We start from the raw sequence: 12,459 nt of genomic DNA, 5'->3' as shown, positions 1-12,459 counted from the left end.
GTTCAAAATGTTTAGTATAATTCTAAATTCGAGAGCTTGGGGAAATAATACGTCTTAAAGGAGGAAAATGCTGAAATTTCTAATTTGAAACTGTTACAGTGACTGATGTAATGAATAAGAACAATTTGACCAGAAGGTAACATAGTCAATATTTAGTCTCCAATGGTGTAGGGACTACACAGATGAAAATATTTATTAAACACTGTGCCTTTCAGTAAAGTCCCATAGGAGACTTATTCCAAGCACTATGAAATAATATTTCCCTTTGAGCATCAGCAGCTCTAAAATTGCCACTTGCAAATCTATTGTAGGACAATTATAAAGCTCTTAGTGTTTAAATAACCCACTGGGTCAAGAATAGTTATAACGCTCCCATATAGGATATGGATCAGATATTAATTATTTTCCAGTTGGAGTTTCCAAAGTTCCGTTACAATCTTCATACTTTAGACACACACACACACACACACACACACACACACACACACATCAAATATATACACAACTCAAATATATATATAATTTATACACATATATATGGCAAAACTTCAGAGAACACAGATTAATCTCCATATAACCAGCTAAAAAGTAAAAAACTATTTGGCAAATGGATTTAAAATTGTAATTGTAATAAAGTAGTATTCGGGGAGTTTTGGTAATTGTTCTGTTTTTATCACTGGGCTGATGCATTTGTCTTCTGGGACTGGGCAGTGTATGGACACAGTTTGTAATGCATGAACAGTGTGGTATGTCGTACTATAAAGAGCTTCAGTCAGCAGCCTGGGACTTAATCCCAAGTCTGCCTATTATTACTAGCTACATATCTTTAGGGAAGTAATTTTCCTTCTTTGGACCTCTGTTTCTTCATCTGTAAAATAAGAGTCTCTAATAGGAACCACTAAAGCATTCTCTAACATTTAATAATTCTAAGTAGTATATCCACAACACAAAGAAACAAATTGCATTATAATTACCTAATTGAATTTAGTCAATATATTAAAGCAGATTCCTTTTTTATGTAACTTATTAATGAAGGCTCCTCTAATTCAGGAGGAAAAAATCCTCAAGAATGTCCTGAGAGCTCTTTCTCCCAAATGAAAATGATCATTACAGAAAGGAAGTAAATATATCTTTTATTAACAGGCCTTGTGTGAGGAAATTGACCCTAACAGCTCAAGATTAGGAAGAAATTACAAATAGGTGCAAGAGGTTTTGAAAATCTTCAAACTTTTCACTTGTAGTAATAAACATAACTTTGATTCATATTCTTTGTAGCTTTTTCAAGCTATGAAGACATGTTGAGGAAGGCAAGAATTTATGAAGCAGAATACATTTTGCACATAAGAATATTTTGTGTGGATGTCTTTTAATTTCCTCCTTACGGTACCATATTATTATGTCATGCAATTTTTGTTTCTTCAACAAAATCAACACAGGTTAACAATGCATGGACCGTGAATTGATTTACTTTAACTGTCAGACAGTATTGGGTCAGATGAATAAACCCCATTTGATCTTTTTTCTCCTTCCAAAGGATGTTTAAGTTGTTTCCAATTTTTCACCATCATAAACAATGCTGCAGAGATATCCATACAGGTCTCCTATGCACATGTGCAGAGAAATTTTTATTTTTTTATTTTTCATTTTTTTTGGTAATCATGCCTCTTTTTGATAACTGACAATGAAATTATTGGGAGTTTGTAAATGATAGTGTGGAAAACCCATGGGCCTGAGCATCAGAAGGCCTGATTGCTAATCCTGGCTCTGCAACTAAGCAGTTGTGGACCTGACAAGTCATAATCTTTTTGTTCCCCTGAGGAGCATTCCACCTCCAGAATTCTCAAAGTCCTTCATATATATATATATACATATGTGTGTATATATATATATATATATATACACACACACACACACACATATATATGTGTGTATATATATATACACATATATATGTATATATATGTGTGTGTATAATATTGTATATATCATATAGTACATACAATATATAACATACACAATATAATATAAATTTTACAGATGTTTACAATATATAATATTTTATGTAGATATGATTTGTTTATATAATACAGTGAATTTTTATATATGGATTTACTGAAAAGCAGAAGTTAATATAAATTTATATAGATATGATTTTGTTTATATAATAGTAAATATATATATAATTACTGAAAAGCAGAGATTATTGTTATTGGAGAAAGGTTTTGTGAATACTTAGGTATATATCTTCAAGTTTCAGTTTTTTCATCATCATGAGTCTTTCTGAAATCTTCCAGAACATTGCTACTTATATGGATTTATGTGGAGGTTAACAAGGACGGGATAATTTTGATTATTGCTGAAATAAATGTTTATCAGGGTTACATAAATTTATCATCCTGGTACTTTATAAACCATCTGTTAATATTTTTCATATTCAGGTAAAATCCAAGATAGAGGAGGATTTTTAAAAATGAATAATAAGGGATTAGAATTATAATATTTCTGCACCTAATGTATATGATCATTACTGATGAGCATTAAACTGAAGGGCAGCTGGCAAAAATATTTGGTCGTCATTTTCTTCCCCCTACAGAAGATCTAGTGCTCTCTCCCTTTCTACATATTTAATCTATGCTAAATAAACTAAAGGATATTAAAAATATTCATTATATTTTGTATGTTTGATATAAAGCCTGGGGGTGGGGGGTGGAAATGGCATTTTGAGGGGTAGAGCCAACTCTTCTTGTTCCAAGGTCAGATTTCAAACCATTTCTGCTAAGCCGTTCCAACAATGTTTTAGTCCATCTGAGTATCTGATAATAAAAATATTTTTGGCTAAGAACTGCGTGCTTATCTTTTACACGGTCTGGATTAGATCACCTTCAGAGCACTTACAGGTTATGATATAGGGAAGGACTATTGTGAACCTGTGCTGGAATCATTTTCTAGTTATTGGAATAATCACTGACGAGCTACATAGGCAAAATTAAGCCATAGGACTTGGCTTGGCAATGTAGACCTGAAAGAAATAACTGCTTCCAGGAAGTTAAGTAGTATTGTGGAAGGTAGCACTGAACTGAGAGAATGTATCTGGCTCAACCAACTAATAGCGTGTGTGACCTTGAACAACTTAAATTCTTCTTCAGTAAAACAGCAACTTTTAAATTTCTTGTCTCTAAACTTGGATCTGATTACCCAGATGCTTCCCAACAGACTCATGTCAATGAGCAACCGTGTTTTACTGAGATTGTTTGTCAGGCTTACATGAGAGGAGAAGGTATATATACATTGTGTAATTTGCACCTGTAACTGGGCTCTTGTAACCTGAGATCTTCAGAAAATTAAGAAAAATTTTCAAAAACTTCTGTCCAAAGTATGAAGTGCATTACATGAATTTCTAAGTTAAAGTTGTGCCTACATCACCTTTGTCATTCCGAGGGCTTCTGTTTTCCTCTTCTATATATACTCGGACATTGGAAAGGCACTGGCTTCGTAAAAGTGAGCAAACTGGCTTTGTAAAAGTGAAGTCTGGTGCATTAGGCCCCTCAGGAATCCAGGGCTTGAAACGTTTTCTAAAACAAGATTTTCTCCAAAGTTCCTCAGAGACACGCACTGGGCTGCCATTGAGTGCCCATCCCAGGGTGGGTTTTGTCTCTTGGGCGCTAACTACTCATGTGACCTGGGGCGAATTATGTAAACTCTAAGTGTAGGCTTGCTCATCTGCAAAATGGGGCTGTTGGGAGGATCAAATGAAGGGTCAGGTAAAGCACAGGGAGGCCAAGCTCATAAGAAATTCTCAAAAGTTGTTTGTTGCTATTGGGTTGATGGTGCAATTCCACTTTTCTTTGCAGCTGTTTTCCTCATATCTGAAGGCTAGACAACACAGTTGTTCTGGATTGTTCTTTACCAAGTAATTAAGGATCTGGGGCTGCAATAGATGACTTACTCTAGCCCAGCTGGTGAGAGCCAGCAAACTGAAACCCTGAGTTATTTTTGTTTCAAGCCAAACCCACCCTGATGAGACACTTTTTCTAAACAAAAATTAAAATTAAAATAACTCCTTAAAAATCCTCCAAACCCTCCCTTTAAAATTTAATAATGATTTTTTTAAAGTACCAATTTAACAACTTTGTAAGAATTAATCAGCTTCTTGAGTTGCAGAATAATAATGAGGACTCCCTTAATTATAAACCTTCTATCTCTACAAGTAGCTGGATGAGAAACGTAATAGATCGTATACCAGGTAATATTTTAATAATCTAGATTTGCACTTAGAAGAGAATCATGATGAATTTAAAACCAGAAAATGACATCCTTTGGTACATCTAGTAACATAAACATTTGATAACTAATCAGTGTTTCCTAACTCCCATGTACCACTCTAATTTTAAGCCTATTAGCTCTACTTTAAATACTATTAAACAGTAGCTAACATTTACTGATTGCTCACGTATGCTAATTTCTTTAATATAATTTCATTTCATTCAAAAGAGATAAAGCTACAGCCAACACAAACATCACACTTGTTTTTTCCTATCCCATCACAAATGCTATGCAGTGGACTCTCCTCTTCAGGCATTGCTCACATCAGAATGCGGCAGGAAACCTGGAAACCAAATCCTTCATATCCTTTGAACAACTCTTGTACTTCAATTGGCCTTAAGCATTATCACGGCATCCTTGACACAATCCCAGAGCCTTACACTGCTTTAGTAAAAGTGCAGAGACAAGCAAAAGACAATTGATCTAGTTTGCAACTCATGGCATACTCAGTGAAGCAGCAGCCAGAACTGGGGTGTTTGGCATCCATAAGCTGCAGAGGGATTGAAGCGTACTGGTGAATCCTATCCTCTGAAAAACAAGAGTCACCTTTGACACCACTGGATAACATCTGCTTTCATAACCAAAGGACAAAATGCTAACAGTCTCTCTCTTGTGGAAAAGGTTCGGCTTTCATTCAGGAGACCAAGCCTCACACAGCACGTCCACCTACCAATTGTGTTTAGACATTTGGTGGAGAGTAAAACACTATGTATGTGAAGGCATTTTGTAAACTGTAAAAATTTCTATGAATATGAACTTTCACCATGGTTTTTAGGCTTGAGCTATTAAATATGTATATACCTCTTAGCATTCATAGTTTTACCCTCTAGCATCAATGGTTGCTTAAAATGATGAGCTGAACAGATTTAAAAGCCAGAAAATTCTAGTTCACCATCATTCAATCCATGTTAAATTCAATTCAAGTTTTTAAAATGAAAATTTAAAGGATAAGTAAGAACTTGATAGCCAAGTAGATAAATATATATGATAGGTCAAAACAGATTGATTATTGCGGAACAGACAGACTATACTGTATTAAGACAGACTATTTTTTAACTTTATTGGGGAACAAAAAACCCAGTGCTTTCTTGGAAAACATGCCTTTCACAAGCTCATGTGGTTGTAAGATTGATAACATGTTGATAATGATTGATGTGTTTCTTCTTAGGACTGCCCAGTGCCCTTACGGCTTTCCTCCTACTTTCAGGCAGCAGTGAGGAGAGCCAGACTCGCTGCCCAGGGTCCATTCTCAGCTTTGCCATAGCAGGATAGACAGCAGGGAAAGAGGTAACAAAAGCCAAAGTTTATGCAATGAATAAAGAATTTTGGAAGAATGCAATTGATGAAAGAGCTAGACTTGACAAAGATTTTACTGGCCAGGGAGAAGGGGGCGGGAAAAGGAGACAGGGAGAAGATCAAGCTTGTTGGATATTTCTGAGTGTCTTCAACACCCTTCTACTGTCTTCCCCCCTTATTGAGCAAATTGGAAATTGGGCTAATTGTTCATAGAGCCCCCAGCTCTATCAGGACCTCCAAAAGCCATTATCATTTGCATCTTGTTGCCTAGGAGGGACCTTAAATATGAGCAAGGTCCTAGAGCCCCCCCAGTGCCACGCACTAAATGCTGGCTCCGAGCAGCATCGGTAGCAGTAGAATAGCAGCAGGTCAAGGGGACGCCAGGCAAAGGTTGAAGGCAACCTCCTGAGCCTCGTGTCATCAGCGAGGCACCAGAAGACCTGTGAGAATTTCATCTTCCCCTGAAAGGTGTGAAAATGACTAAGAAACTGCTGGTAGACCTAAATGATCCTCCAGGTCGTATCCGGGAAGATTTGGTGTACGCAGATCAAGGACCAGGGACCAACATGGCGTGGTTCAAATTTCAGGGTCAAGCTTCGTTTAGAAACAAAAATGCATCTACTTCTCAGCTTAAATGAAATAAAGTGTTCAAAATCACTAAATGTGAGCTCTTGTAACACAGATGTTGTATGATAGAAGCACATGTTACTCCAAGTATTTCTTTCTATATTCTATTCATGTTTTGTAGGTGTTTTTCTTTCAGTTGCTGGATTAATAATGACTGCAAATTATAATTGCTAATATTCTTTAGAAGACAAGGCTTTTAAATCACTTTCCAGCATTAATACCTATTAAAAAAAAAAAAAAAACTGAGTTGCATTTGGAATTTCCTGGATTCTTCTGTTTGTCATGCAAATATTCAGTTCTGCTCTTTTTATGATAATATGAAATAAAGTAGTTTCTCATAGTAACATTGTAAATCATTTGCTTTCTATTACATGCAGCTGGTTTTGTTACTGTAATGATTTTCTGTGAGTGCATATTGCAGAACACATAAGATGCAATGTGATATTCCTTTATTCAGAATTGATATGCAATTATTTTTTGCCCAGAAATAATGAGACAATTTGGAAATATACTTATTTATTGTAATGCATTTCTTTTTAACATGTACCTACATTGAGGAGAAAAAAATCTAAATTTCTAAAAGTGACATGCCATCTCTTTTTGTTATATAGACTAGAGTTTTCATCTCACTGAAAATTCAGAATCAAAATCAAAAACAGCTGAGGTAGTTACTTGGGTGCCTTCCCTCAGCTTATTCAAAAGAACATAGGATGAACGGTAAGAATTAAGTAAACCACAAATTATTTTGGAGTGTCTGGTTTATATTATAAATAAATTTTTCACTGCTGGTTGTTTTTTTTAAAAAATATTGCCTATATTTTTTATATTCATTCCTGTGATCTAATATAAACTATGTCCTACCAGTTTAATGTATTGTTTATTCATAATTACATTTTTTGTTACACTCGTATGCTATAAATATTTCTCACTCTGCTCTTTTGGATCTTCCCCAAATAACAAGACTCTCTAAGACATGTCACAGAAAATGTTATTAAGAAAATTATACCCCTTTTGTGTTGGCACATATTAATTTCACACCTTGAACAGAGTCCAACCACATCAGCAATGAAATATCTATTTTTAAGACACCAAATTACAGATTATTTAGTAAGAAGCAACCACCAAAATAGTCAAAACAGAGTATCACTCTGGTATCAACATTTTCCTCCTTATTGGTCTGGACAAGAATTTTAAAATACTGGATGGTAAATTCGCAGTTTGATGAAATCAAAGTAGGTTAGTTTTTGAAGTACAAATGTTTGTGAACCTTTTTTATATACTTAAAAATGGTAAATGTACACAATCTTCTCATTCTTAATTGCAAAGACAGTATCACCAACACACTGTATTATACTTGATGGGGGAAAAGATTACTAGTTATTGTCCATGGGCCACCTATTTTAGAAGTGTGTTTAAGTCTTACTCCCATGTCCTATTTTATTCTCATTTTCTCAGTGGTTCCTGTGGCCCATACCAAGGAGCCTAAAATTTATAAGAGGGGGCAGAACAGGGCGACACCGCACCAAGACAGGTGGCAGGAACTGGTGGAGAGGATTACGGTCTTTGCGTGGGACATCAGTCATGGAGGGGCCACCATGATGTGGACTGTACCTCCAGAAAGCCAAGTGCACCATCCACACATGACACCATACTGGTGGACTTGGGGACACGTGGAACCAGCCAGAGTAGCAAAATGAGAAAGACCCTCTTCCACATTGCTGACTAGTAAAAAGACCCAAGAAGATCCTTTCTTCTCGCAGAGTGTTAGGTCTTCAAAAGGGGTAGGGTCACCTCAAACCACACGTCCATCCCCTCCTACCCCTGCCTCACCTCCATTTAAAGAGAAGGCCAACCGACCTCCCCATCCCAAGTCCCTGGAGCCACACATCTGGGGTGAGGTAAGGGTGGGTGAGTACTTTGAAAAAGATGTAAATTGAACTTTGTAAGCCCGACCAGATAGGTTTGTGATTTAATTCCAGAGTGGCCAGAATATTATGAAACTTGCTGAAGATACTCTTATGGGGTGTGTCAACCATTGGTATCTTTAAAGAAAACCACCAGAAAAACCCATTGGTCCAGCACAGAGAAGTTTCTTAGATCTCCTGCGATAAGGGAGAACACTACCTTGACAGCCTCAGTGGAGGCAGGTGTTAGGGCCTGGACTGGTGATGTGGAGGGGCTGATGCAAGGCAGGAGTAGGGGTCAGTTGGGTGAGACTGACCAGTTTGTGACGTAATAGCTGTCGATAAGCACAAAGCAAGGCTAGAGTCTTGGACTGAATCTTGTTGAGCAAGTGGCTGGTCTATTTAGTTCAGTCTCATCTTTCGGAACAGCTCCTTTTCTGGATCAAACAGCCAAGTGCGGTTGCTTGATCTCAGGATTATCTAACACAGGGTGGGAAGTGGTCCTGGTCTCAGTACCTTTGAATCACGGGGATCAGATATGATAAGGGTTCTGTTCTCAAATGAGAAAGGCAGACTTTTCCAAAACAATGTTGAAAGCAGTCATTGGACACAATGAAAACCATTTCATGTTTACACCCCACTTCAGATTACACTGTTATTATCCTCATTTGAAATTGGAAGCTCAAAGAGGTCAAAAACTTGTCCAAGATCACAAAACTAGTAAGAAGAGGAGTCAGAATTCAAACCTAGCACTGGGTAAGCACCGTCTCGCTAAGATATTTGCCACCCCACTGATTACCTAGATTGGAGTTGTTTAAAATGTTTGCTGTTTTTCCACTGTACCATACTGCATCCAAGGAAGGTAGGGCTTAGCCATTTTTCTTAGCAGTGCTTCGGTACAACTTACTTTCTCCTTTAGTGCTAAAACAAGACTATGTCCTTGGCATGACACAGGTTGGCACTTAATTACATGCTTCTCACACAGTTATTTCTGTCTTTTTGATAACCCTGGAAAAAGCTGAACCTGCTTCTTACATTTCTGTTGTATGTTTCAGCACTTAGGGTGCTAAACACAGAGTAGGCACTCAGCATTACATTGAATTAAATTGAAGTATTTACCACTACTTGGGTAATAATATCTCCACTCCAAAGTTTCAACTACTTTTGAAGACACTGTCCTCTGCCAATTATTTGTTGTGGAGAATAAGCAAATAGTTCCCAAAATGTTCAGGCAAGTTCATTGCCACTGCAAACAGATTTTTCCCTGGGAAGTTTTTCTCTTATGTTCAAATTCTTACCAAAAAAAAAAAAAAAAAAGTGTCTCAACTGTATCAAAAATAAGGATAAAACTACAGAAACATTTGTAAAACAAAGACCAACAGGCATTTCAGCTCCAAAACATAGGGTGGATTTTGTTCTCGGTGTTTTAATCAAAGATGATTGTTTTAGCCCCCTGCCCTGTGGGACTAACAGCAACTGATGGAACTGGTTTCCCCTATACATGAAAAACAAACAAACAAAAAATAAAACTAAAACCCATCAATTTTATTAAAAGGAGTGGAGTAGAGGTAGGAGGGGAGGGCATTTGTTTTCCTGAGAACATTCTTCGGAGACTATGGCCTTTCACTATTTCCTTACCTGCCCCTCCTCACCTTCACAGACCACCTTCAGGCTGAGCTTCTTGTATTCTTTAGGGTTGCCACAAAGGCTTATATAACTTGACTTTTCACCTGGATTAAAATGTTGACAATCGGGGATAGGTGCATCTGTCCAGCTAAAAACTTCAGTACAAATGTGTGCTGTGCATTTGAGACTTTCCGAAGTCATTTGTCCTTTCTCCAGGGAAAAGCAAGTAGCAGAAGGAAATGGAAAACTAGGGAATTATTTTAGATACAAATGCTTTGATTTGAAATAACCTAGATAATGTAATGCATTGTGTTTGTGTGGGTGTTGTTGAAACTGAACCAATTCTTTGAGTTATTTAGCAAGCAGCTTTCGTTATCCCTTTTTCTAAGGGAATTGACTCAAATATCTAGGGAATTCAGAAAATACCCAGTGTTACTTGAAGATGATTTTCAAACCATTGACATTGTGGCAGGAATGGCTCTTTTTACAGACAGGTGAAGCAGGCTCCCTTGTTGCTGAGATGAAGTGTTTTAACTTGCCCTTTCACTGCCTCTTATTTCTTCTCTCTTCTTTGGTCTTTACTTTTCTCCACCTACCCTCTACTTCCTATACAAACTCACTGTTTTACTGTTTCGAGTTCACCATGCTTGAGTTGTATAGACAAAACATTTCATTGTTTGATAAAGAAATTTCCCTTTTTATACAAGGGCATGTTCAAGTTACTGCCTACAGTGTTACAATTTCTTCCTTATATATTCGGAGCGTCTCTTTCTACACTATACAAAACTTTAAAAAAATAAAGTTACTCTAGGTGAATTTTGAGTAAGGGGATTGTCACAACCCCCTTTCAGGTGAGACGGCTGAGATTGTCTAAATATAGAAGCTCTGCAGAGACATTTTCCTCCAAGTATCTAATGGCTAGGAGGGACCAAATAGCTCAGTGCTGAAGAATGTCACCTATTCCTCAGCCTTTATCTCTGTTTGGTTTGCGGGGAGTTGGCCTCCAGCTTGATAACAATTCCTGTCCTTGTCTTGTGACCCAACCTTCTGCTACCCAGTCCTTGTTTTTTGCTTTGTCAGTGTCCACTCTCTCCTTCTGTCTTCTTGTTTTGACCTTGGTTTATTAACCTCATTAACTAGGGCTATATGAGCCTCCAGCGGAGGCCCGCTGCCCCTCAGGCATGGGGCTTCGCCCTCCTGATACCACGGCTGCTCGCTCAGGCCCAGCTAACCGAGAACAGACACTTTCACCTGGTTAGCGTCTTCCCTCGGGGAGCCAGCGTCGAGTTCAAGTAGGTTAAAGCATTACATTTGTAAATTTGTAAAGGATCAAGTTGTGAAAAGAAGGGCAATCTTGTACTTTGAGACTTTATTAGCCAGTAAATGCAATATGATACATTTATAGGAGCGAAGACCCAGATTTTCTGAACTTCACTGAGCCAGAAAGATGTGTTTATTTCATAGACTTTATGGAATGACTGTAGCATAGGTACAGTTTTACAAGGCACTGCACTGACTCGAGGTAATCATAAAGTAAAAATGGGCAATGAGTACCTTCAGGTCTAAGTATAATTTATATACATATTTACCCAATTAAATGCAAAGCCCCAAAGCCATATGTTTTTAATTTTTGGTTTAATTTTTAAGCTCTTTAGTTGCTTTTTTGATGTAAAAGTTGAATTAACTTTCTAAAAATAATGTTGCTCCCAAGCTGGTATCATAACAGAATGCGCCAACGATGGCGACAGACATCCATGTCAGCGAAAAGTGACATGAGGTCACATTAAAAAGTTCTTCACTGTGACAAAATAAATCAACATTATATGGCAAACCCCTTACAGCTTTTTATCATTTTGCTAAGAAAACAGAGCTACTGAACCTTTTCTATGTGGAAACTGAACATAAGCAAGAATGGTTTTTCAGATGATGTCAAGGTTGTACAGCTATGTTTTGACACTGGTCTTCTATTAACCTTGTTATTTTTGTTGTTGCATTCTGACTTCCATTCTAGTCTTGTTATGTCCTGGCTTTTGGCAAATAAGGCTTCCGAGGGGGAAAGGTATACATTTTAGGACTGGCTTGAAGGGCAGTAGAAACTATTTAGTGAAGGCAGAGAATATAAATAACAGGGATGGAAAATTGTTAGAGACCATGTTTCCCTGAAAATAAGACCTAACTGGAAAACAAGCCCTAGCATGATTTTTCAAGAGGACATCCCCTGAACGTAAGCCCTGATGCATCTTTTGGAGCAAAAATTAATAGAAGACCCGGTCTTATTTTCAGGGAAACATAGTAGGTCGGTAGATAGATAAACAGATAGATATTAGAACTTTCCTCTTAGTTTTGAATCTCTTGTTTACATTTATCATATGCCAGAAAATGAGCTGACTCAGCGAGAAGTTTGCAAGGAAGACATAAATTTAGGGGATTGGTTGTGAAAATATTTATTAATTTTTTTAATTATTGAAAATTATTTTTTATATTTAGAGTGGCCAAAAAAAGTGATGCCACATAATTTACATCTATTCTTATTGTGCATTCTCAATGCACATGAGCCAAACAAATCAAATTACACAAAACAAAGCATGAGAATCTCTCCGATCACTTTCCTGCTCCTACATCCCACACTCAAAGGTATAGGAGGGCAAGTGTTTCTTGTGCATTCTTCAGTCCCCTTTCTGTG

The sequence above is a fragment of the Rhinolophus sinicus genome, chromosome 15 (genome assembly GCF_057876585.1).
Source record: "Rhinolophus sinicus isolate RSI-liver-muscle chromosome 15, RSI-T2T, whole genome shotgun sequence".
Taxonomy (NCBI): Eukaryota; Metazoa; Chordata; class Mammalia; order Chiroptera; family Rhinolophidae; genus Rhinolophus; species Rhinolophus sinicus.
The sequence above is the reverse complement of the archived record's forward strand: the minus strand, read 5'-3'. Positions refer to the sequence as shown.